The sequence below is a fragment of the Thalia democratica genome, unplaced genomic scaffold (genome assembly GCF_965202585.1).
Source record: "Thalia democratica unplaced genomic scaffold, ktThaDemo2.hap1.1 HAP1_SCAFFOLD_561, whole genome shotgun sequence".
In the NCBI taxonomy this organism is placed as follows: domain Eukaryota; kingdom Metazoa; phylum Chordata; class Thaliacea; order Salpida; family Salpidae; genus Thalia; species Thalia democratica.
The window spans coordinates 16286-28196 of NW_028139588.1; positions in this window are offsets into that span (position 1 = coordinate 16286).

Here is an 11911-nt window from a genome sequence, read left to right on the forward strand (position 1 = left end):
AACTCATATTTTTAAATTTTGTTTTATTATTTTAGATGTAACCATCCCAATATAATAATGATAATTTTTGGCATTGTTTAGTATATTAGCTATTTAGTTTTTCAGCTTTTAACTTTCTCTTTTCTTTCATGCTAGGTTGTCACAAACTCAAGATGACTTAGAGTTTTTAAAAAAATTATGGATTACTTATGTATTTCGAACTAACTTGGACTAGTTTAAAATGGAAAAACACTCACAATAACTCAGGCAGTTTCATTTTTTGAATAAAAAAACTCAGCAAAATTTAAAAATATTTAAAAACTATCTGTTTAAAAACTTTAGACTGTGAATGAGTTTTTTTGGTTTAGTTTCAATATTGTGATGTTTTATTTAAATTTATAAAAATTAAACCTACTTGACCTGCACTATTACGAGAAGATTGGAATAATGAGCGTTGAAGGGGAAACTTTATTAATTAAAAGAAAAGAACTAATATGTTCAATTTTCATTATTTTCTTTTAATAATTTGAAATATATATACGTACCTATTTTGTCTTTTGTAGTTATGCGTTAAACCCAAATTAATAGAAACAATTATAAAAATGCAATATCATACAATTTATTAAGCAAAGCTTGTAATTACTCCAAAACATAGCAGTTGATTTTTCAAGCATTAATAAATTGTTATTATGACATAGTTTGCTGTTTACTAGAACACGTTTGTTTACAAGTATACCAGCTAGTATTTCGTAAGTACGTTTGATTTAATCGAACTAATTCAACTTTATTGTATTTTTAAATATTTTGTGTTTTTATTGTAGCATTTTTCGAAACTTAATTTGTTTTTGTTTAATTAATCGCCAACTATTTTTAAAGTTTTTAGTCTTATATTAGTTTTATTTTACTTTTTTTTTACCTACATGCTAGTTTTAATCAAAGTTTAGCCAAGTATCTTTTTACACGTTTATTTTAATTCTTTCCAGATTTTAAAAACAATTGAAGATCTTGTTTAAGTGAAACATTTTTTTATAACCAAATTTAGAAATTTTAAGTTGAAATAATTGGTTTGTAACATGTATTTATTTATAAAACAGTAAAAAATGCGACTTTGAAACATTTTAAAACACTTAAATTATTAACTCATGCAGACATCAATAAAAAGTTTTACTTTATATAATATTTTTTTAAATTTTATTTTCAACATTACCGAGTTTTTGCACTTAAAAGTCGTACATCGTGACTACTAAGCTTTTTTATTTAATGAAACTGTCTGAGCTTACTTTGTTTCATAAACTTGTAAATTCTGAGGCATGTTTAATAAGTATTTTTGTCGTAATGTAGATTGTAGACTGGTGTAATTTTCTTGAAGTTACTGAGTTTCAAAACAAAGTTTTTAAATATATTTAAGTATTTACTTACAGTAAACTACAACTTACATTAAAGTAAGTATATATATATATTGCTAAGCAGTTTTTACGAAAGTTAATTTCTTGTGGGCATAAGTCGGTTTAGTTACAAAAAAAATCTAAACTAAACTGTTTTATTAGCATTTTTCTCAAACTTAAGTACTTTTAATATATATACATTTATTGAAAGTATTATAAACTATTTTGTTTTTACTTTAATGACATGAAACATTGTTTTCAAACGTAAATTTTATTCTAAAAATTGTACAGTTTTATACTAGTACTTTTTTTATTAACATCACTCACTATAATTTAAATTTTATTTTACTAGTTTAACTCTTATATCAAACTTTGCTTTATTTTAGATTAATAAAATTCAGATTAAGGGTAATCACAAAACATTTACTTAAAACAACTTAATAATAATTCAACTTAAAAATGTAAGACTTTTGATTTAATTTCAATTGTGTGTTTTACTTACTTCCTAAAAAGTAAGTTTTTCAGGTGTAATACTTTCTCAATACTAAGAAAGTACGTTATTTTACTAGCCTTTGTAATTTTATTATCGTAAATTTTATCTAAAAACTTCTCTTTTAGATAGATTATAATTTATTTAATGTTAGATTAAAAAGTATTTTTATTATAAATTCATTAGTAGTGTTACGCGACTCAAAACTTTCTGCCATTATCTGTTATCTGACTCTTACAAACCATAACTAATTATTAAATGTATATAAAATTACTTATTTGTTATAAAAGTAGAAATACGTCAACAAAGTATTTTAGTACACTTTAAATTCGATCGTCATTTTTAAATTTATTTCTGACTTGATAATTTAAAGAATTTCGTAAAGCTATTTTGTTTTTTGCTTAAGTTAACTAAAATTTATTCAGTTGAGCGAATAGAAAAATAACGTAGCAAATATTTTTTGAAAATTACAAAGAAAAAATTGAATATATTCTTACAGATCTTATATTTATACATTTATTTGCAAAGTATAAGCGAATATTTTTCTTTTTTTTTTTACTTTACTAGGTTAAGTAATTTAATTTTTATCATTTTAATACAAACTTACTGCGTAACTTATTAAGTAAATTTTAATTTTTGTTTTTATTCGCCATTGATAACATCAAACTGTTACAAAATTGCTGAAGGTATTAATTTACAGTCGCTTTTATCACTTATAAAATTATACTCTTAAAGTGCTAAGAAAGTATTGAATTGCGTAGAAATAAATATTTAAAATATGTTTTTAAGAATTTACCACTAAGGCTATAAAAATTTAAAATAGTTAACAATAAATGTTAAAGTTTAAAAAACTTAAAAACTCTAGTGTTTGTTTGCTAAAGTTAGCTTTATTAGAGTATTTTTTAATTTTATTTATTTAACAATGATATATTCTACAAAAAATATAAAAGTTCTTATCAGAGCTAATTGTCACAAAAAAGAGTTAGACTTAATAAAACTAGAAAATAATAACTGAAGTTTTTATAACTATAACTAATGCTTGAAACTTTTGTTAGGATAGTTAAACAGTTATAATTCCTATATCAAAATTTTTTTAAATTTAAAAACATACCTACCTAACTTACTATTCGTGATACTTTTAAATGTAAAGTATCGTTATAAAATATTTAAAAAAAGACACAAAAAATTGAGTTTGAACATAATAAGTTAAAATAGAAATTGTTGCTTGATTAATATTTTAAGATTTGCCATTAACTTTATAATTGAAGGCGTTGAACTTCTTCTACTATGATTAAAGCTTATCGATTAAATAGCTTTATTTCTCAAGCTAAACGAAAACTCTTAAAGATAAGTTTCAACTCAATTTTTTCAATTGAAAAAAATTATCTTTTTTCACTACCTTTTTTTACCTTATTAATCCTTTTGAAATAAACTAAATTTAGTAGCACACAGTAATAAGAGAAAGGATTAATTGTTTTTAAAAAATTTGAATAATTTTTTGCTTTAACTTCTTTTTGAAGTTTAATAATTTCAATATATCAGCTCTTTTTTATAGTTGTAAATTTATAAAAATGTTTTTTTAACTAAATTTTCAATTATAATTTACATAACTTATTTTTTGTTGATTTGTTTTAATTTTATAACCTATTACTTTAACACAATTGTTTTAATTTATGCATCGCTTACTTATTTTTACCAGTTCAAATTAATAAAACTTTTATAATTATTTAATATTTTTTGTTCAAATTTTAAAAATGTAATTTTATTTTATAATTCCGAAAATTTTCAATGTATCAAAATGGTATATAAACGTTAAAATTTATATTGTTAAAACAAATGAAGGCAAAAACCCAGAGAATCGTTAAAATTGCTCACAAGCGTTTATTAAAAAACAATTTAAATAAAAGTTCAAATTACCCTATTTTATAGTTTTCACTATCCAAAATGGTTGTAGCTTATGAATTGAGACTTTAAATCTTATTTTTTTATCAACCTAGAACTTCAACAAAATACTTTAAACTTGCTCAATACTTTTATTTACTTATTGACAGTCATTAGATACCACAAGTAACATTTCATTTTTGTTGTATATGTTTCAACGCAGTTTAAGACAAAGAAAACCATGGTAATAGCTGATGTAGATAAAGTTTGCATTTTGGAGAGTTTCAAATATTGAATTAAAGTTTTCAGATTAGTTATACTTTAAATTAATTAAAGTAGATTTTAATTGTGAAATAATTTTAATTTAATTTCTTCTTTAGATTAAAGTTTCAAATAAAAAAACTCGCTTATAAAGAATAAATATTTTTGACATGATAAAAACCCTTTTGAAATCTCTAACACAACTAATAAGTTGTTTTAAGTTTTACTAAAACAAGTTTGTATTCTTATTTCTATAGAAAATTTTAAGTTAAGTTCTTATAAAAACTATTTTAGTACCTACTTACAACTGCGCTTTTTTTTTACTTACTTCTAATGTAAATCATTAGCTTTTTTTAATAAATTTACGGGCAATTTTAAAATAAATGATCACACTTTCTTAAAATTTCCTCAAACACATAAAAGATTATAAATTAAAAATACTGCTACAAATGTATCAATATACTTTTAGTATATTAAACAACTTAGTTTATAAAGGTTAAAAACAAATTAGCTATACGAAAGAATTCTAATTGTTATTGCTGCCTACTATTGCTAAAAATTATCAGTAACTTCAAAGCGTCAATTTAAATACTGAACAATTAAGAACTTGAAACTGTTATTAGTATGTTCAAAAAATGGTAAGTAGATTTTAAAGTGTACTAAGTGTGTTTTTTTATGCGATAAGAGAGTTTTGTTTAAATGTTATACAATATAATGTTTTCAAACTTTGTTAAGACATTGTCTCTAAAAGTTATTATAAATTCAAACTTACATCAAAGTTATTGAAATAATAATTTTAAATGCAATAAAATAAAAGTACTACAACTTAAAATTATTTAACGATAAAAACATTGTTTTTAGTTTATGTAATTTGAATTAATGCAACGTTGTTTTAACTATTTAATAAACACACAACAGCTTTTAACAATCGAGTATATTTAGTGAACCTAGATAATAAAATTTTTAAAATCGTACATTAACAAATTTAATGTATTCTAAAACAACTGAAATCTGTTTATCTTTAAATTTTACTTAGATAAATATTTACTGGAACCATAACACAAAGTTTAGAGAAATTTTAATAATTTTACTGTAATTTTGTTTTATATTCTAATTTGACAAACTACTTGTTTTTCTATATATACTGTTTTAAATATAAGTAATAAAAACAGATCAGCATATAATGTACATACTTACTCGATCCATATTTAAAAATTTGCAAAAAATAAAACTGGAGTTCTTAGTTTAAACCTACAAAATAACTTACAAGTCTTACAATGCGGCTAAAACTTCAAACTTTTATCAACTCAGGTGAAGACTCTAACATGGTACATTAATTATATAGCTTATAATATATACGAGATTCACAAATCTTCCTTAACATACATTACCAAAAACATCATTCTACTGTTTTCTTTTATTTAATATAAGATAATATCTCAAATAAGTTATTTTTAAGCCGTATAACACGAATATAACTTCTACTTATCACTTTTACCACTTTGAATTAAAACACTTTTATAATATTAAATAATTTCGAAGTTAAACAAAAATTACTTGATAACTTAATGAAGTAAATGATACATAACCACAAACATTATTTTTTCGTTTATGTAAATATTGAACATTTCTTTATAATCATTAAACCTCTTTTTTTTAAGTTGTACAAAACGAATATAACTTACACTTACCTTAATCATTTAACTTGTAAAAACCCTAAGATTGGTAAGTATATATTAAAGTGGGCACTAAAATTAAACTTGTTTTAATTCTTTCGGAAAATCTCACTTAAGTTAGTTATAATAAAGTTTTGTTATAATTTTAGATGATACATTAAAACCAATTAAAAAACTACGAGCTATAAAAAACTTGAATTTTTGAACAATTTGAACAATTTGAACAGAACTTCTTTAAACTTTGTTAATTTTTTTAGTTCTTTATTTTTATCGAGAAAAATTTTAAACTTACAATTAAGTTAATATAAATTACAATAAGGTAATAGCAGTTTTTTCAACTCGTGCAATTTCTTCTGCTTGTGTAAATTTGACACCTACCAATAACATAAAATTATGTCAGTATAATAAAATTTATTGAAATTGGTAATTCTTTTGTTAAGTGTTTACTAACAACATCTACTTTTTGATTAATATAAAAAATGTAAAAGCTATAAGTTTGAAGAATCAAAACTATGCTACTTTTTTATGAGAGCAAACAAGTAATTTAAACTTTGACTGAATAAGTAGTTCCAGCTTATACAATTGGATTGATTTTAATTACTTGTCGTTAATATTAGCCTTAGATATGTAAAATTAATCATACTTCAAAATCAAATATAAATACTAGATAACGTAAAATTTATTTAGCTTTACACTAGATGTTTATTTTTATTAACAATTACGATAGCCATAAATTGTATCCACTAGCACACAAAATAATCATTTTAATTTAAATTACATTCAAGTAAAATACAACAAATTATTAGCTCTAAAATTTTTTAAAGTCCAACGTTTTGTGTACTAAATTATTATTTTTGTAAAAAAAAATTTTTTAGAAAATGAGGGTTATAGTATTTTCATTAAAGAAAAATGCATTAACTTTATTGGTTTTTTAGATATTTAACCTTTTCAAGTATATATAATTATTATTATATTGTTTATTGTGCAATGTTGGACTCAGGCATCAAAATCTGAGCCACATAAACAGGACACACAAAAAGAGAAAAGAAAATTATATTCAACACTTTAAGATAAAATATATATATATATACACAAAGAACATAAATTAAATGAAAACACAGGTTAAACACAATATGATATACAAATAAACTGAATTAAAAAAAATTCAATTCAAATAATTCGAACTTATGTATTACTTAGTACACACAATAATAAAGAAGTTTGTCTAAAATCACTGCTTAAAAAATTGTATATATATATATATAAGTTAACTTCTATAAAATTTGTAATGAACATGTGATAATAGTAATTAATCAAATATAATATAATTTTGTAAAACTTTCTTTCACTAAAACCGTCTCTTTAAAAACAGGATTGAAATTTCTACATATAAAGTCATATGAAGCATTTTAAACAAAAATATTTTAGATGGGATATATAATTATTTATACTAATAATTTATAAAAAGTAATAAATATATTGTTTTTATTTTCTAAATGATCGTTTTTCGTCTTGATCTTAGAAAAAACATTTAAGCATATTCTAAAAATTATTTACTATAAGTAAAAATGATATGCTTAACATCTAAAAAGCATAAAGAAACTAATTTAATTATACACTTTACTGAACTTAAAAAATACTATTAATCAGATTTTATAAATCGTTAACTTAAATATCTGAGTTATAGATACTTAAAAAAAATTTACACATCAATAGGATGATGATCATTTTCTATATAAAAGTTAAACTAACACAAAGGGACTTTGACAGTTGAATACTGACAAATATTTTTAAAAGTTTCACATGATTCTTCTGACCATTCATCTTTATCAACATCATAACATAATACAATTCTTGCCCAATTTTGAAAAACAAATATTGTGCTTCCAACTGTAATTGCATTTACACCATATGACTGCAGTTCGGGTGTTTGAATTGTATTAAACACATTGCTAGTTTTATCAAAGATTTCGCAATTAGTGTCAACACGAGCACCACCAATTGCAAATAATTTTCTATTAACACACACTAAGCTATGATTACTTCTTCTTTCGATCATATTTGGCATTGCTGTCCAAGTATCAGCAAAAACATCATTTGATTCAACTGTGTTTAACTTGTTAACGTTTTCTCCACCGGAAACTAAAACATTTTCTTCAAATACTGCATAAGCTAGATATGATCTTGTTTCGTTCATTTTTGCAATTTCTTTCCATTTTAATGTTTTAGGATCAAACTGAAGACAAGATTTTAAATACTCACAATTATGACCCCCAAAAAGATAAATTTTATCCATAAATGAACAAGCACAAAAGTGTTGACGTTCTTCGGGCAAATCACAAACATAACTCCAAGTTTTACTTAGAGTTGAATATTTTTCAACTGACTTTACACGATTTATTACGAAATCTAACCCACCAAATACATATACTTCTCCTTTAAAACAAATTGCCTTAGAAAAAGATCGTTTTTCTAACAATGAAGGATGGTCTTTGAGTTCCTCAAAATTTTTCACATCCAGTATTTTTACTTGATTTATAGATTTTACACTTTCAGAATCTAAACCTCCACAAAATAGAATATTAAACATGATTTCATCACACTGTCTACTTTTATCATGAATAGTAGACAAACTTTGAAAAAAACTATCTCTGTTTTTCAACACTTCAAGACAATCATTGTTCTCAGAAAAACACGAAGATAAATTAATGAGATACTTTAAACAGTGATCTGATAAATGATTAAGACGAACTTTTAATAACAACTGTTTTCCAAATTTGCTACGTTTTCTTTGTTGTGGTTCAACCATATATTTGCTGCATTGTGAACTTCAACTTCTGAATCGATTTGTAAACTAGAACTTGCAAGTATTTTAGAGACAGTATTAAAATCTAACTCTAGAAAGCTTTCTGTTTCAACTATCATACTAAAACAACGTTTTATGTATCTAAAAACTGTAATGTTAAGACCTGACATGTTAAATAATGTGGCTAGCTGATAAAACAATGCAGCATTTTTAATTTCCAGCTTTTCGTTAGAATTTTCAAATTCTTTACTTATCAAATTTCCATTTAATAAATGTTTGTTTAATTTGATAGCCGATGTTAGTTCACAATGTTCTCGATTTATTTCATCTGAAATATTATAACTCAAGTTATTATAACTGTAGAATTTAAATTTATTAAACTTTGTAAACAGGTTGTTTTTTTTAGGTTCTACAAGGTCTGCAATCTTTGTGCAAAGCTACATAATTACTAAAAATTTTTGACAAAACTTAATTACTTAAATGTTTTTTATTCTAACCACAATTTTAAAATTTTTAAAATTGTGAGATTTTCTAATCATTCGTTTTTTTGAATAAAACTTTTAGATTGTGTTATAATAGTTTTTAATCTGTTAATTGTTTTCTAAAAGTGTTGTACAAGTTCTAATGTAAACTAGAAAGTAATAGTACTTCTACAAAATGTCAAATAAATACATCATACATAAATATTCGTTTCATATTAACAATAACAAACATAATTATTAAAATTTTATAAATGGTTTTTAAACTAATGTAGAAAAAGTTACATCATATCGTACTGCCTAAACTAAAAGTTTTCTGTGCATGAAATGCTAAAGACAAAAAAATTGTTACTATGAATAATAAAATCATTTTAAGAGGCTACAAATATCTAACTTAATATTGATCATATTGATTAGTGTCATACATCTTTAAGCATTTAAATTATCAATTATTGATTAAAAATATTAAATATCTAACACAATTTCTCAAAAAAAACTTTAACAAAATAAAATCTTTTATTTAAATATTTAGTAGTTAAAGAACGAATACACTTGAAACAATTATTATAAGTTGATCTGCTACAGTTCGTTGTATTGTAGGGATCAACTAAGTAAGTACATAAAGTATAAATTACTTTAATTATAAATCACTTAACATTAATTTTTATAAAAAATTTAAAATGTAAATACAAAATCATTTTTTCCTTTAATTTCTTAGTAGAACCCTTTGTACATAAAAATATTGTAACTTACACATAACATTGACTTACCCAGTTTATTAGAGCCATCAGAAATTTGCAAGTTTTTACTTTGGAAATTAACTTCAGAATTTTGCTTGCAAAACTGTAGAAAACTTTTTTGTTCATCAACATTTAAAATTTTCAAACTTTCTTCGATTTTTGCAACATCACTTTTCTTCAAATCATTTCCGCTTGTACTAATTTTTGCATACATGACTTAAAATTTTTATGTCAAGTTAATTTTTACAACTGTTATAAAGTAATTTAACATTTTTAAACACTTAAATAAATTTGTTAAAAATTGAATATATTTCTATGTTATATGCAAAAAAAATTTTTAAACATGACAGTGCGATGCATACTTTGTAAGAAAACAAAGTTGTGTTGTACTAATGGCAGAAGTGCTATTTTTTTGAAAAATATATTTTTAATAAAATAGTTGTAAGAGCCAAACACTGAAAAAAGACACTGTTAAAAAATGTTGAACACTTGAATTATCATAGTTACAACAAACAGAAAAAACATTATTTAAAAGGAAAAAAGTTTTAATTTCAAAAAAACTAGCCTTAAATTTAGTAAAAAATGTCTTAGCTAACCTGATAATCAAAAAAAAAACATTACTAGTTATCGTTTAAATTTAATTGTCAAAAAACCTCAAACTAACTTTCATTAATCCAATTAGATTATAAAAATGTGTAAAAAATTAAAAGAAAAAAGAAATTTATTTCATTTTGATATTTTAAGGTAAAATGAAAAAATGAGAACTATAAAACATTAGAAAACATTTGAAACAAAAATGTTTTCATGGTAAAAAATTGTTTATTATACACTTCACAGGGTATTAAAATTTCACTTATTTTGAATTTACATGTTGTTATAGTACGAAACATAAGAATCTTTTTTAAAGTCAATTTCAAAAATCTTTTCAAAAAATAAAAAACCACTACTTTTTTAAACTTTCATGTTGTAAATATTCTTATAAAAATGTTTAAGTTAAATTTTTATAATTTACACAGAATAAAATTGAGCTTAATAGTTGTAGTTGAAGATAAATTCAAATGAATTAAATGTTTTTATAGATAGTTTGATTAATGGATGTGTCTTTCATGAATATTTACAATCATCCAATACAAACTAGGATGGGCAAGGTTACTACTTTTTGAGTCAAAAAAACCATTTTAAATGACTTTAAACTATTTTAAATCATCCTTATGAGAAGTCCTTTAAAGTTTTTTATTTTAATTTTGAAATTACATATTGTTATAGTACAAAACATAAGAATCTTTGAAAAGTCAACTTCAAAATCTTTTCAAAAAATAAATAAAAAACTACTTTTTTAAACTTTCATGTTCTAAATATTATTATAAAATTATTTAAATTAAATTTTTATAAAATACACAGAATAAAAACTGAGATTTCTAGTTAGTAGTTCAAGATAATTCAAATGAATTAAATATTTTTATAGAGAGTATGATTAATGGGTGTGCCTTTCTTAAAACCAATACAAAATAGGATAGGCAGGGTTGCTATTTTTTAAGTCTAAAAAACCATCTTAAGTGACCTTAAACTATTTTAAGCCATCCTCATGAGTAGTCCTTTAAAGACTAAAAAATATTTTTTAATCAAAATATAACTTTTAGTTTAAGATTTTAAACAAAGTTAGCTATTAAATATCACAATTTTGAAACTAAATTTTTAAAAATCTTTTTTACAAAAACACTAAACTGAAATTTTCCAAATTTTTTTGAAAGTATGCGAAGTTTTTTATTTTAAGCAATCAAACTGGGCTGAGTTACTTTTAGTGTTTTTTATGTTTATACTAGTATAAGTTAGCCTGAAAATTATCAAATCACCTTTAGATTTTCCAAAAAAATAACTAACCTTAATTATCCTGAGTGTGTGACAACCCAACATCAAACCAGCGTATGGCATCTTTAGTTTTTGAAAAAAAAAAGGTAAAAGCTTAAAAAGTATAAAGCTAATTAACCCTGAATACCAAAAACTATAATAATTAATATACAATAATTTAGACCTAAAATAAAAAACTTTAAAAATCTGAGTCATGAATGCATTTAAGGATTTGAAACAATTATGAAAACTACCTCAAGTTTTGCAAAAACAAAAGATTGCATCAGTCAAATTCTACTTTAAAGAAAATTTTTAAATAGCATGAATAAAAGGCAGCCCTGAGTAAAAATAAAACCTAGAAAAAGA